Source organism: Pristiophorus japonicus, unplaced genomic scaffold, assembly GCF_044704955.1.
Source record: "Pristiophorus japonicus isolate sPriJap1 unplaced genomic scaffold, sPriJap1.hap1 HAP1_SCAFFOLD_2884, whole genome shotgun sequence".
NCBI classification, from domain to species: domain Eukaryota; kingdom Metazoa; phylum Chordata; class Chondrichthyes; family Pristiophoridae; genus Pristiophorus; species Pristiophorus japonicus.
In genome coordinates this window covers 1-13,764 of record NW_027252651.1, presented here as the reverse complement: position 1 = coordinate 13,764, position 13,764 = coordinate 1, and the positions used below count along the sequence as shown (strand labels likewise).

The following is a 13,764-nucleotide window of genomic DNA, read 5'->3' as shown; positions in this document are numbered from 1 at the left end:
GACAGGTTTAGACAGGTTAGATGCAGGAAGAATGTTCCCAATGTTGGGGAAGTCCAGAACCAGGGGTCACAGTCAAAGGATAAGGGGTAAGCCATTTAGTACCGAGATGAGGAGAAACTTCTTCACCCAGAGAGTGGTGAACCTGTGGAATTCTCTACCACAGAAAGTTGTTGAGGCCAATTCACTAAATATATTCAAAAAGGAGTTAGATGTAGTCCTTACTACTTGGGGGATCAAGGGGTATGGCGAGAAAGCAGGAATGGGGTACTGAAGTTGCATGTTCAGCCATGAACTCATTGAATGGTGGTGCAGGCTCGAAGGGCCGAATGGCCTACTCATGCACCTATTGTCTATGTTTCTACGTAAATGCTCTGTTACTACTTCCTTAATAATGGATTCTAGCATTTTCCCAATGACAGATGTTAGGCTAACTGAACTATAGTTTCCTGCTTTCTGTCTCCCTCCTTTCTTAAATAGGGGTGTTACATTTGCGGTTTTCCAATCCGCTGGGACCTCTCCAGAATCCAAGGAATTTTGATAGATTACACCAATGCATCCACTATCTCTGCAGCCACTTCTTTTAAGACCCTAGGATGCAGACCATCAGGTCTAGGCGACTTGTCCACTTTTAGTCCCATTAGTTTACCTAGTGCTTTTTCTCTAGTGATCGTGATTGTTTAGGTTCCCCCCCAGCCCCGCACAATAGCCCCTTGATTATCCACTATTGGAATGTTTTTAGTGTCTTCTACCGTGAAGACCGATACAAAATATTTGTTCAAAGTCTCTGCCATTTACCTGCTTAAACATTTAAACACAAGGGGCTCAATTTTCCCCAATGCTGTTTTTTGGGAGTATTGCCAGATTTACGCCCGTTTTTCTTGGCCCCAAATACTCCAAATAAAAAGTAGCAAGTTTCCCCGTTCTATTTTTTGAAATTGGAGCCACGCAGCCTGTCCTGTAGCCTCGGGGGGTGGAGCCTAATGTATGCGCCGAAAAAACTATACCCTCCTTCTGTGCATGCCCAGAAAAATAAAAGGGCGTTTTGATGTGATTCCTATGGGTGTGCATGCCCAATACAGCTCCCAGTCTGCATTCGGCCATTTTTAAAGAGCCAGTTGTGTGTGAGAACTTTAATTCTCATTGGAAAAATCGGAGCTGCAGTACAAGATGCAACGCAGTGCAAGGACCAAGAATTTCTTACAGGATGAAGTGGAGGCACTGGTTACTGTGATTGAGGGCAGATGGCACGAGCTGGACACCAGAAAAGGTCATATAAAAGTTCCACCAAAAGAAATGAAGAAACGTTGGAACCAACTTGCAGAAGATTACTGTATAATGGTGACCCGAAGTCTGGAGGCCAGTGCAAAAAGAAGTGGCAGGACCTTGGTCAAGTAGTTAGTGTAAGTAATATTTTCATTTATTCAATGGAATTGCAATTGTAAATGTCACCAGCTGTATATGTCCCACCCAGCAGAAAGACACCCTCTCCAAAAAGTTATATTTTCATCTTTGCAGAGGAAGGTGGCACACAACAAACGAGAAAGAACTCGAACAGGAGGAGGCCCGGCAAATCTGCAGCTACTGACACCCTTGGAAGAGAGGTTCGCATCTTTGATGGGTCCTGCCTGGAGAAAAGCAAGCACCACTGCACAAGCTGGGCCCACACTCGAGGGAGAGGGTAAGTCCTGCAAATTCCACAGTCTGGCTTTGCAAAATGTTGGGTACTGCGCAGGCTAGCCATGCTTCGGTACCTGGGGATGTCTCTGTCAGCTATGCTTCAATTGACTCAATGTGCTATCATTCATCGCAGTCCTTCAAGTGAGCCTGCTGCCTGCGCTGTGTGAGCCTACTCATGCCACCCTGCCCCCTCCTCTGGTGCTAACCATTTGTCTGTTATATTTTGCAGAACTTGCGGCCAACCCTGACGATGCAGAAGACTATTCAGACAAAGACGGGCCTGAAGAGAACACCTTCCAATCCCACCTTCCAAACCAAGAGCTTGGGGGTGAGGGGGAGTGGGAGGGGATAGATGAAGCCACCATTGTTGTGGTCACTCTGGAGGAGGTGCAGGTGCCGTCCATTGAGGTGCCAGCCCTTCCCTGAGTGGTACGAGTGTTGGTGGGGCATTCCATAGTTTCCCACCATCCGAGACTGGGGATTCCAGTGGGATGCAGCAAAGCACACCCAGGGCCCCACCGTCCGATGCTGCGGGTCCCAGTGGGATGCAGCAAGGCACACCCAGGGCCCCACCGTCCGATGCTGCGGGTCCCAGTGGGATGCAGCAAGGCACACCCAGGGCCCCACCGTCCAATGCTGCGGGTCCCAGTAGGATGCAGCGAGCCACGCACCCAGGGTAAGAAGGGAAAGGAGAGCTCGACAGTGCTCTCCTGAGGTGCAGGATCTAACCGACGTGGTTCAGATGATGGCACTGAGTGCGGAGAGCATTGACCTTACCCAATCACTCCTGGACACCTGTGTGATGAGGTATCGGGACTGTCAGGAGAAATGGGAACACCGTCCGGGAACATGAGGGAGGGAATGTCTCAGTCAGCTGAAACAGTGTCGGTGCACATGAGGGAGGGAATTTCGCAGGTCGTTGATGCACTGTCAGTGAACACAAGGGAGGGAATGTTTCAGGTAGTTCAAACACCGTCAGTGAACATGACGAAGGGAATGTTGCGGGTAGTTGACACACTGTTACTCACCATGAGGGAGGGCATGTCACAGGTAGTTGAGACACTGTCAGGGCACATGAGGGAGGGAATGTTGGAGATAGCTGCTGCAATAAGGGAACACGCCCAGACCCCGTGCCCATTGACAGAATCAATTGTCACTCCCACTCCAATCCCCAGACCAGCATCTGAAGAGGCCCAAGCCAGGCCCTTCACATTACCGCCAGCCCTCCCACTCCCCATCATGAAGTGCGCATTACCCGAGATGTTCGAAAGAATAAGCTTTGCTACCAACCTGAGAAATGCTGTGCCACTTCCTGCGGGCGGGGATGGAATCACCAAGACCAAGAGCAGCGGGCGGTCTTAGAATAAGGTGGAGGAGAGATGGGTGCAGCCTTTCTTTGCTGCTGCTGTTATTGTTACAGTTGTAGCTGTTCTCAAATTAAAAGTTTTTTGTAAGTTATGTAAATTTATAAGTTTAAAAGTTTGTAAGTGATCTTAACTGAAAACTTTAAAGTTTGATACAAGAATATTTTTTATTAAAGTTAAGTACAAACAAATGTTAAACTTTTGAATAAAAATGTTTTAAAATTATAACTGAATCATTTCCATTATTTGTTCCATTATTAGCACAACTTTTTGAAGTAAACAAGAATCATTTTCATCATTTATTCCATTAACATAATACAACATTACAGAACAGGTCCGAACAGTAAACATGGTCCATGTGGAAGATTTGCCGCTGAGCCTTCAGGCAGCAAAGCGTTCACGGATGAGCTGCTGGTGCAAAGTTCGAGCAATCGTTAAAGGGGCACGACGGCCCGCCCTCCTCCGCTGTCGTGCTCCGGGTTCAGGTAGTTGCATGGCTTCCTCATCCTCGTCCTCCTCGTCATCATCTGCATCTTCAGCCACTCTCACCTCAGGTGGGTCTTCAGCTATCAGCTGCTGCTGCCTCATGATGGCTAAGTCATGCAGCACACAACAGTAAACTGGCTGACCTATCTCAGGAGAGTATTGCAAGTAGCCTCCGGAATGGTCCAGGCATCGGAAACGCTGTTTCAAGATGCCAATGGTCCTCTCTATGATGTTGCGCGTCGCAATGTGCGACATGTTGTATTCCCGGTCAGCTTCCGTCCGGGTTACGTGTAGGGGTGTCGTGAGCCAAATGGCGAGGCTGTACCCGTTGTCGCCCAGTAGCCAGCTCTGGCCTTCTGGCTGCTGCTGTAACATGACAGATATAGCGCTCTCGCATCGGATGAACGCATCATGAGTGCTCCCAGGGTATCTTGCATCAACCGACATGATGCGATGCGTGTCGTCACACACGAGTTGCATATTAAATGCGTAGAAACTTTTTCTATTCCTGTACATATCTGAATCCTCCAAAGGTGCTTGTAAGGCGCTGTGGGTACAATCAATGCAGCCCTGTACCAGCAATCCTGGAGAAGCCCACAGCCTTTCACACATTGCCTGGGCGGTCATGGGGAACTTTATGTAGTTATTCCTCCGGGCATATAGTGTAGCAGTCACCTGCCGAATGCAGATATATTTTGCATCTTGAGAAATGGCGCACACATCCCCAGTTGTGGCCTGGAACGATCCAGATGCATAGAATTAAAGTGCAGCTGTAACCTTCACTTCAACTGACAAAGCAATCCTCCTGATGCTTCGAGGTTGCAGGTCTGCTTTTACTAACTTAAAGATCTCAGTTACAAATTTTTTGCGGAAACCCAGCCTTCTGACACAGTCTGCATCACTCAGGTGCAGGTACGAACGTCTGTCTTGATGTACCCGATGTGAGTAAGGCCTCCTGCCCATCATCCTACGTGCTCTGAGGTTTCTCGTGCGATGACGTCGAATCAATTGTCATCTACGCAGCACCATCATGCAGAAGGCTTGCACAAGGTATGGCATTGTCAGTATTGCCCCCATGATTAAATTGTACCTTTGCAAGAAGCTCAAAACGGCAGGCAGGACAAGGTTCTTTATTCTCTTCCCCCAAGGTCGACTACCTAGTATGGACCACACCCAGGTCTGAGCAGGTGCAATGATCAGGAACACCCCCCCCCCCCGGCTTCATTTGATGCATAGTGTAAGGCTTCTCATGCCTTCCGTTCACCTTCCACAGCCCCCGCCCTCCTCCCCCCCCCCCCCCGGGCGAGGGACCAATTCTGTCGGCCGTCGCCCCGACCCTCGAGCCCGGTTTGGAGATGTTCGGTGGTGGCGTGTCAATTTTAAAAAAAATCAAAACTTAAAGAATTCCATTAAACTTCCATTTCCTGCGTCTTAAGTTTTAAACATTTAAGCTTGATTATGCATATTTATGTGTTCTTGATTCCCTTCAAAACTTCGCCAAAAACAATGGCGTCATTCTGTGCGATTTTTTTTTTAATGTGCGCTGGTTTTCCATCAGTGACCAGAAGGTTTTTTGGGAGTGGTTACATATGCCGTCCAAGGAGAAATTTAAATTGGCCAAACTTGCATAATTGTGAAAAACTGGCGCAGACATCAGAACATCTGTGACACACACAAAAAAATGAACCTAAAAAAAATCGTAACTAACTGAGTGACACTGGCGCACAAAGATTAGGGAGACTTTGGTTTTTTAATTTGGGCCAAAAAAGCACCACGCGTCAACAAAACGGCACAAATCACTGGGGAAAATTGAACCCAAGGTTCTTAAACATTGAATATCAGATATTCCAGACTTATTAAACATACAGTACATGCAATAGTACTTAAACAGACAGTACAGTGAAACCTGCAAATAACATCGGAACAGGAGTAGATCAGTTCGCTCTCGGGCCTGTTCGCCATTCAGTGAGATCATGGCTGATGTTACGGACTCCTTGGGGACTGGCATTAGCTGCGCTTTTTTGTTTGCAGGTGTCCTTCTTTTCAAAATAGTCATTGTACGTACTATAAACATTTTCCCAACAATCTTGACGCACTAGCTGAGATTATGATTGGCGCCTAATTAGCTGCAACAATGCTAAGAATCCCACTCCCACACACAGAGATCGACTCTGTTCATTTAATGGTTTTACAACCTAAATTCATTTCAAACTGCTCTCACTTGGAGCAGAGTGTAACTTCAGTAATGAACTGCATTTCTCAGTTCTACTTGCAGCATTAGGGAAATCACAGGATAAAAAAAGGCGACAGGTTGTGCCTTTATATTGAAGCTTCCAAAGACATGTCTTGGAACGGATGGAGAACATTTAGGAGGACAAATCCAATCCGGCCAATTACCACCCCATCAGTCTACTCTCAATAATCAGCAAGATGGTTGCAAATGCTTCAACCTCGTCTTTTGCACTTGTGTGCTGGGCTCCACCATCATTGAGGCTAGAGATATTATTGGGTCGTCTCCTCCTGTTAATTGTTTGTGTAGGAGTGAAACTGCAGTTTCTAGTTGAGCAGAGAGTCTGCAGGAAGACTGACGGATAGCTGGGACTCAAGCCTGTACATCACTTTAGAACAACAGAGAGACCTGGAACAGCCGTCCACCTTCATTCCCCAAAGCCAAAGCTCCTCAAAGAAGTGAATCCACCATCAGAAGCTAAAGGAAAGAAGACAATGGCCGTGTCAGGGGGCGAGGAGCTGTCACCAGCTACTGAAGTAGTGCATGGACGCAGCGCTGGGCAGGACATGTCGGCCTTTCTTACTGTTTGCATGTGCTTTCCTTGATTCGGGAGACTGGGGAGGTGGCAGCGGGTTAGAGGAAAGAAATGGCTTTGCTGAATTGCGCATTCTTTATCCAGCATCCGTAGCAGCAGAGAAATCGTTCTACCCCAGGGATAGAGCCATGCAATCATTCAAACCCAGAGCGGTTTCTTTGCTGCTATGGATGCTGGGTTAAGAGGCCCCATTCCACAAAAGCCGTTGCTTTCACAAAACCCCCTCACGCTGACCAGAGTGCCCCATGTTTGAAGTTGTAAAAGGGTTTGATGCAATGAAGGCTATCTATAGTTCATCATTTGTGAGTGTCCGTTTATACGGATTTCACTGCATTTATAACTGAACCTTCCTGGTTTAGTTGATGGACTTACAACAGATCACTGTGTTTGGTATAGTCTCCTGCTTCTACAGAAACCTCAATTAAAAAGGATGATGCATACCCAGATATTTTCCTTTGCAGGACTAACTTTTTCCTGCACTTGTTATTAACTGATTAAAGTTCTCAGAAATGTATGAATCAGTGTGCATTGGCATGTCTTTTAATTAGGTTTACTAAACTGATCATTGCTTTAAGGTCAGTCTTAGTTCAACAGCTCAGTAGTCACTGTATCTAAAGTGACTTATACTTCCCCACTTAACAGGCAAAGTCTAAAGGTTGATATTATTGCAATATAAAGAGAAATCAATCGCAGTATAACACTAGCAGACTGCAGGGCAGTGTGTATTAATCCTTTCCTTACAAATTGTGCCTGAAGCTATTCCCATTTTGCCAATTTCAAGTTACAGCCAAGTATCCCCCCCCCCCCCCCCCAATCTCATCAGAATATGGCATAAATCAGCATAAACAATCAGGGCCCAAGGAAATGCCAAACCTACACCAGTATATTTGTTTTTTGAGTCTTAAAATGAAAAATTTCAATTAATTTCATCATAATTCAGGCATAGCATTTTTAAGTGAGTGCAGTCGGGGAAGCTGTTGAGCTGTTCAATTTTTAACGTGACAAAGTTTGGTTTAAAAAAAAATTGCATTCAAAGAAACATATAATACAGTCCAGGTCTCTGCAGTTTAAAGACCAGAAAAATGACGCCTGGTGTGCCTGAAAATCTGGATGCAACTTGTGACCCCTGAAAAAATGCAATTGGAGAAGACTTGCATTTGGTAATGGAGGGAGGGCATGGCTGGTTTTGTGGGCGGAGATTCGCTCGGACAGAGGATTTGATGGATGGCTGTAAAGGATCAGAGATTTGGGCATATTGTAGTTACGCAAGTATCACATTTTGGCCCAAAATTCCTTGATCTTTGAAGTCATATAATTGCTTTGCATCCAGATTATGCATGTATCTGGGCGAAGTGGAGGAAACTCCAGGCCCTTGAATTCCTGCTCGTTACTATCTGCTGCCCTCTACTGGAAACAGGAAAAGAGAGGAGGTCATTTGAAAAAAAGTAAATACATGTACTGCAGTATGTTTTAGTATTGTCGTGTCAGCCAAATATTGATACTGTGTGAGATACTTCTATTTTTCTCACGATTTAATGGAATTCTGTTTCATTTATATTTGACAGATACAGAGGATGCAAGTGAGACAGACATTGCTAACAAGCAAGATGATGAAGACTACCTGGAGGTGAAAGAGCAGTGAGTATTGTTGCAATGTGATGCAGTTGCCTCGTGCAATACAGACCACAGCGTAAAACATTGATGTGGTAAAAATCCCGTTTGTAGCAAATAATGAAGCATTACTGTTTTGGAATAATAATTCAAGTTGTCAAGAGCTTTGAAACAGTGGAGATTCAAATTGGCTTTCATGCCAAGTCATAGTTAAAGCTAATACCTCAATTAATGACAAATTTTGAGATTTTTTTCTTTATAACTTGCTGTCCCCAGCATAATAATTAGTATGACTTCTACAAATGTCAATATTTGACACAATTCCACTGTCTTTATGCATTTAGGTTGTGAAAATCAATTTGTGGTGCAGTGCTGTTGATTAGTATAAGTGGTCCTCAATCTGCACAGCTGTTTATCTGACAGTCAAGCTGCTGAATAAATAATTATAAATTATTTTAAAAATTATTTTTAAAAAATGGTTCCCAGTAAAGCCGCTTCCATCTATGCCTCCAACTATCCTGTGTGTAATGTGAAACAACTGAAATGCACTTACAGAATAAGGCTGTGTATACAGTTGGGGATTTGGGCAGCAAGAGGTTAGAGAGTGCATGACCAATTGGGCACTTATTGTACAAAACACTGAAATGGAGTGCCTTGTTTAGTGGACTATCTATTCATTGTTGGGGTGGAACAGCATTTAGAGAATGTGGAAAACCACATCTACACTATGCCTTTTACTGATGAGTAGAAATTAATAAGGAACATTTATGAATAAATTATGCATTTTGAAAGATGTATTTCTGTATTGAAAAGGTCACACTGTTGAAAGACTGTTGATGAACATTTGAAAGGCTGTCGAACTAGTTCTGTAGTGAAAACACCCTGCGAGGAATTAGCATTTGTTTGTGTTAATACTGAGTTCACTAGCTTCCTGTAAGCTTTTAGGTGGTATTTAGCTTACAAGACAATGGTATTTCTCCAAGATTTCTGGGACTTACTTTGGCCGGGAAGAATTGACTAGCAAACCTATGTCTACAAAAGGGAGATGTAAGGTAGAAATGAAATGTCCCATTGTGGCAAATTTTCACTGGCTTCTGAATTGCAACAAAGATGTGCTACAAACTCTAGGCCACTCACCTGATTTACCTGCCTTGTTGGAGCCTCTTCCAAATGATTAAAATGAAATTCTCCTTTTAAACTCTTTCCCCGCGCCCCCCCCACCCCCCAAATTGCATTATTTGGTGCTAAATATTCAGTGTTGGTGACCTGCTCTTATTTCTAATTGCTCCTGTGTTTTTCTGATCTTGCCATTCAATTCCAGGAAATCTGCTGGTGTGGCACTATGTTACTGCATGTTTTTTGCTAACTTTATGTATTTCTAAAGAAGCCTTATTTATGCAAACTTAAAAATGTCAAATGTAGTCCATTTTTTTTGCTGGTCATAATGAGGTAATGTCCTTAATTATATGACATTTCAATAGTAAATCTCACCATCGTTTTTAAAGAGAGAGAAAATAGTGTTTGAGAGTAAACTAGCAAGAGACAGAAAAGCAGATTGTAAAAGCTTCTATAGGTATGTAAAAAGGAAGAGATTATCGAAAGTGAAATGGATCCCTTACAGGCAGAGACAGAAGAATCACGGGAAGAAGACACAAATAGTGGGGAACCAGGGGTCTAGTGAGAATAAGGAACTTAAAGAAATTAGTATCAGTAAAAAAAAAAAAAATTAGTACTGGAGAAATTAATGGGACAAATTCCCTTGGACTTGATGGCCTACGTCCTCGTGTTTTAAAAGAGGTGGCTACAGACATAGTGGATACATTGTTTTTGATCTTCCAGAATTCCCTCATTTCTAGAATGGTTGCTGTGGATTGAACGGTAGCAAATGTAACCTTGCTGTTCCAGAAAGTAGGGAGAGAGAAGACCAGAAGGAGGGAAAATGCTGGAATCTTTTATTAGGGTAACGGGGCACTGAGAAAATCAGAATATGATTGGGCAGAGTCAACATGGATTTATTTTTTAAAACCATTGGATTAAAAAGGATAATAAATTATGAGTTTGGGATTTGAATCTTGTAATGAGACAGACATCACAAATCTGTACTATCCATGCAAATGTTAATGCAAGGGCTATGGATTTTTTTTTTTTTTAAGAAGTGTTGCTTTAAGCCAAGCCCCCTCAGATTGGAGCAGTACGTGATTGTGTTGGATCACCTGGCCACCAGCTGTTGCAACTGCAGCATCATTAGTATAAGTGTTTTAATACTTCTATGAGCGTACAAGGGTACGGTAGTGCAGTAATTATGTTACTGGACTAGTAATCCTGTGGCCTGGACTAATAATCCAGAGAATATGACCAAATACCACCATGCCAGTTTGAGAATTTTAATTCCGTTTTAAAAATCTGGAAATAAAGGTGACTGTGAAGCTGTTGGATTGTTGTTAAAAACCCAACAAACTGGTGATGCCAGTCCCATACCAACATGGTTGACCCTTAACTACCTTGCAAGCCCTCCAACAGGATGGACATTAAATGCCAGCCTTGCCAGCAACACCCACATCTGAGAATGAATAGAAAATAAAATTGATCTTGAGGTTAGAGCATTGGCTACATTGATTTATAAAGGAATTTGCTTACCAAAAACAGTATAATGACATTGTAATCTGGTAATATTAAGTGCTAAATAATACAAATCTGAAGTACAGTACTGTAGTTTCATATTGTGTGCAAATTTTGCTCAACACATGGTTATATTTAGTTGTATCTAAATTCTAGCTTTTTTCTCTTATTCATAGGATGTACCAGGAGAAACTGACATCTCTTAAGAGACAGCTACAGCAATTACAGGAAGGTGGGTACCTTGTTTTCATGTACTTCTATTGGGAAGATGGAGTACACTGGATAGTAGTGGATTATGGAAAATAAGCCATTTGGTAATCAGAAGCTGTGAAACTGAGTTATGCTGGCAGCTTTATTAGTGGTTTATTTTTTGCAATATTCCATAGGTGTCCAACTTGGCTCAGTGATAGCTCGCCTATATCAGAAGATTATTGGTTCAAATCCCCGTCAGAGACTTGAGGTACTTTAATGCAGTACTGAGGGAGTGCTGCACTGTTGGGATGAGAAGTTAAATTGAGCTGTGAAATAGTTACAGTAATTACATACAAGATTTTTAAGCCATCTTTCAGATGGCGCATTAAGCCGAGAGCCCATCAGCATTCTCAAGTGGACATAAAAGATCCCATGGCACTATTCGAAGAAAAGTAGGGGAGCTCTCCCTTAACCAACATCACTGAAACAGATTATTTAGTCATCATCTCATTACTGTTTGTGAGAATTTCTGTGCTCAAATTGGCTGCTGCGCTTCCATACATCACAACATTGATTACACTTTAAAAAGTACTTCATTAGTTGTAAAGTGCTTTGGGATGTGCTGAGGTTGTGAAAGGTGCGATAAAATTGCAAATTCTTTCTTTATAATTTGATACCTATGCCTGTCAAAAATCACTAGGATGAAATTGAAATGAATATTAGTCGGTAAAAGTAAAGTGGGAAGGATAAGCAGGGGGCAATAATGTGAATGGAGAGAACAAAAGAAAGATGAATGCATAGACAAAAAGAATTGAGCCTGGGGAGAGACGGGGAATGTTTGGGAAAGTAGCTATTAGCTGAAAAACAGTTACAGCAATTACATGAAGACTTTGGTATGGTATGATATAAATTGGGTTTTCTTCTCTGATGTCGTAGTATAATTTTTTGATGTAGTATAATTTTTTGATGTAGTATAATTTCTGTTGTGAGTAATTTAACTGAATGATCCTGTAGTTTCCTCACAGGTTCCTCCTATTAATCCTATTAATGAGGTAGATACAGTGCACTGTGACAAAGAATATTTATTTGTTACCAAGATAGAGACCATTTGCTGTCTCTGCTGCTTCCCCTTGCCCAGCAAGCCAAACCTGTTGCCAATCCTGGCCTTGAACCCCCTTTGCTCTGGTTATCCTCCCATATCCCCCATGCTCTGTCTCAGTTCATTTCATCCATGAAACCTACCTCCTGCTTCCTTGACCCCTTTCCTACTAAATTGCTAATCACCCAACTTCCCGTCTTGGCCTCCATGCCAGCTGAAATTGCAATGGTTTCCACTTGGATACTGACCCCTCCCTTTCAAAACCATCATCAAACCCCCACCCCCCAAAATACCCACACTTTATTCCCTCAGTCCTTGCAAATCGTTTACCACATCTCCAAATCAATTTACTCTCAAGTCCTTGAATATGTTGTTGCCTTCCCAATCAATTTTCATCTCTTCTACAACTCCGTTTGATTTTCTTCAGTCAAGATTTTGCCCCTCCCACCACACTGAAACAGCCAAAGTCACGAATGACTACAATTCTTAATCCCTCCTTGTCTCTTATTCTATTTCCCTGTAGCCTTTGACACGTTTGATCATACCAATCTCTAATATCTTTACTCTGTTGTTGTGTTCGATTGAACTGCTCTTGCTTGCTACCAATAACCTCTCCACACTTCTGCACTGTCAACTTTGGGAATTCCCCAAGGATGCATCCATGGCTCACTCCTTTTTCCTCATTTACATGCTGCCCCTCGGTGACATCATCTGCAGACTTGGAGTCACCTATATGCTGTTGAATCCCAGCTCTCTCTGTCTATCCCTTCTTTCGATCCTTCCATTACTTCTGTGCTGTCAGACTGCTTATCCAACATCCAATCTTGGATGAGCTGCAGTTTCCTCCAGCTAAAGATTGGGATGACTGAAGCCAGTGTTTTTGGCTCCTGCCACAAACTCTGTCCCCTTGCCATCCACAGTCTCGGATCTTGTGCTGAACCAAACTGCTTGCAACTTTGGCGTCCTATTTAACTCTGAGAGAAGTTCCTGACCCCATATCCTGTCCATTACAAAAACTGCTCACTGTCACTCCCTTATCATTGCTCACCTCTGCCCTTACATCAGCCAATCTTTTCCTCATCCATGCTTTTCTCCCCTCCAGTCTTGACTATTCCAGTGTTCTCTTATCCAGTCTCCTGTCTTTCACCCTCTAAACATCAGCTCATGAAAGACTTTGCTACTATGCCTCATTAGTATTCTGCTGACCTGTATTGGCTCCCAGTTCCGCAATGTCTCAAATTTAAAATTCTCATTCTCATGTGGTTAAATCCCTCCATGATCGCATCCTTCCCTATCTCTGTAGCTTTCTCCAGTGCTGCATCCCCCACTGAAGTTTTGAATCTTCTGACTCTGACCTCTTGTGCATGCCCCCCTCACCTCTTGCCTCACCATGCCTTCAACCACCTAGGCCCACACTTAATTGTTACAAATTCAGGTGTTTTGTAAATACCTTCTTGGGTTCAGTGGTGTCAGTCAGTCCTGTGAATAGATCCAACGCCCCTTACATACAAATACCTGAAAATGAGGGACAGGAAAATACCATCTAGACCATTGAGCCTGTCCCATACTGTCATGGTGCATCTGAGGATCATCACCTTCAATATCCCCACTCCCACCCACCAACAGCCACGTAATAATCTGGGAGTAGCAAAAAACGAAAGAAAAACCCTAGGCCAAATCAGGAAAAAAACTGGGAACTTTCTCTCTGACCCCTGTAGAGGGGTCTCATTGCTGCTGTGTACATAGTGGCTGGCATGTTTGCCCACAAAATAACATTGACTGAACTTCAAAAATAGTTCATTGTATGTGAAGTGCTTTGAGGTGGTCTGAGAAACGTGGTAAAGCACTATATAAACGCGAATTCATTCTTTCTTGTGTGCAAGAAATGTGA

General features: G+C 43.3%; 1 long non-coding RNA gene across 1 annotated transcript; it reads left to right on the top strand.

Annotated features, from left to right (window-relative positions):
• The first annotated feature begins 7,915 nt into the window (after positions 1–7,915).
• On the top strand, positions 7,916–11,029 carry LOC139248081 (uncharacterized). Its single transcript, XR_011590997.1, has 3 exons — positions 7,916–7,990; positions 10,759–10,814; positions 10,969–11,029. It is a non-coding gene; the product is annotated as an uncharacterized lncRNA (long non-coding RNA).
• The last annotated feature ends 2,735 nt before the right edge of the window (positions 11,030–13,764 follow it).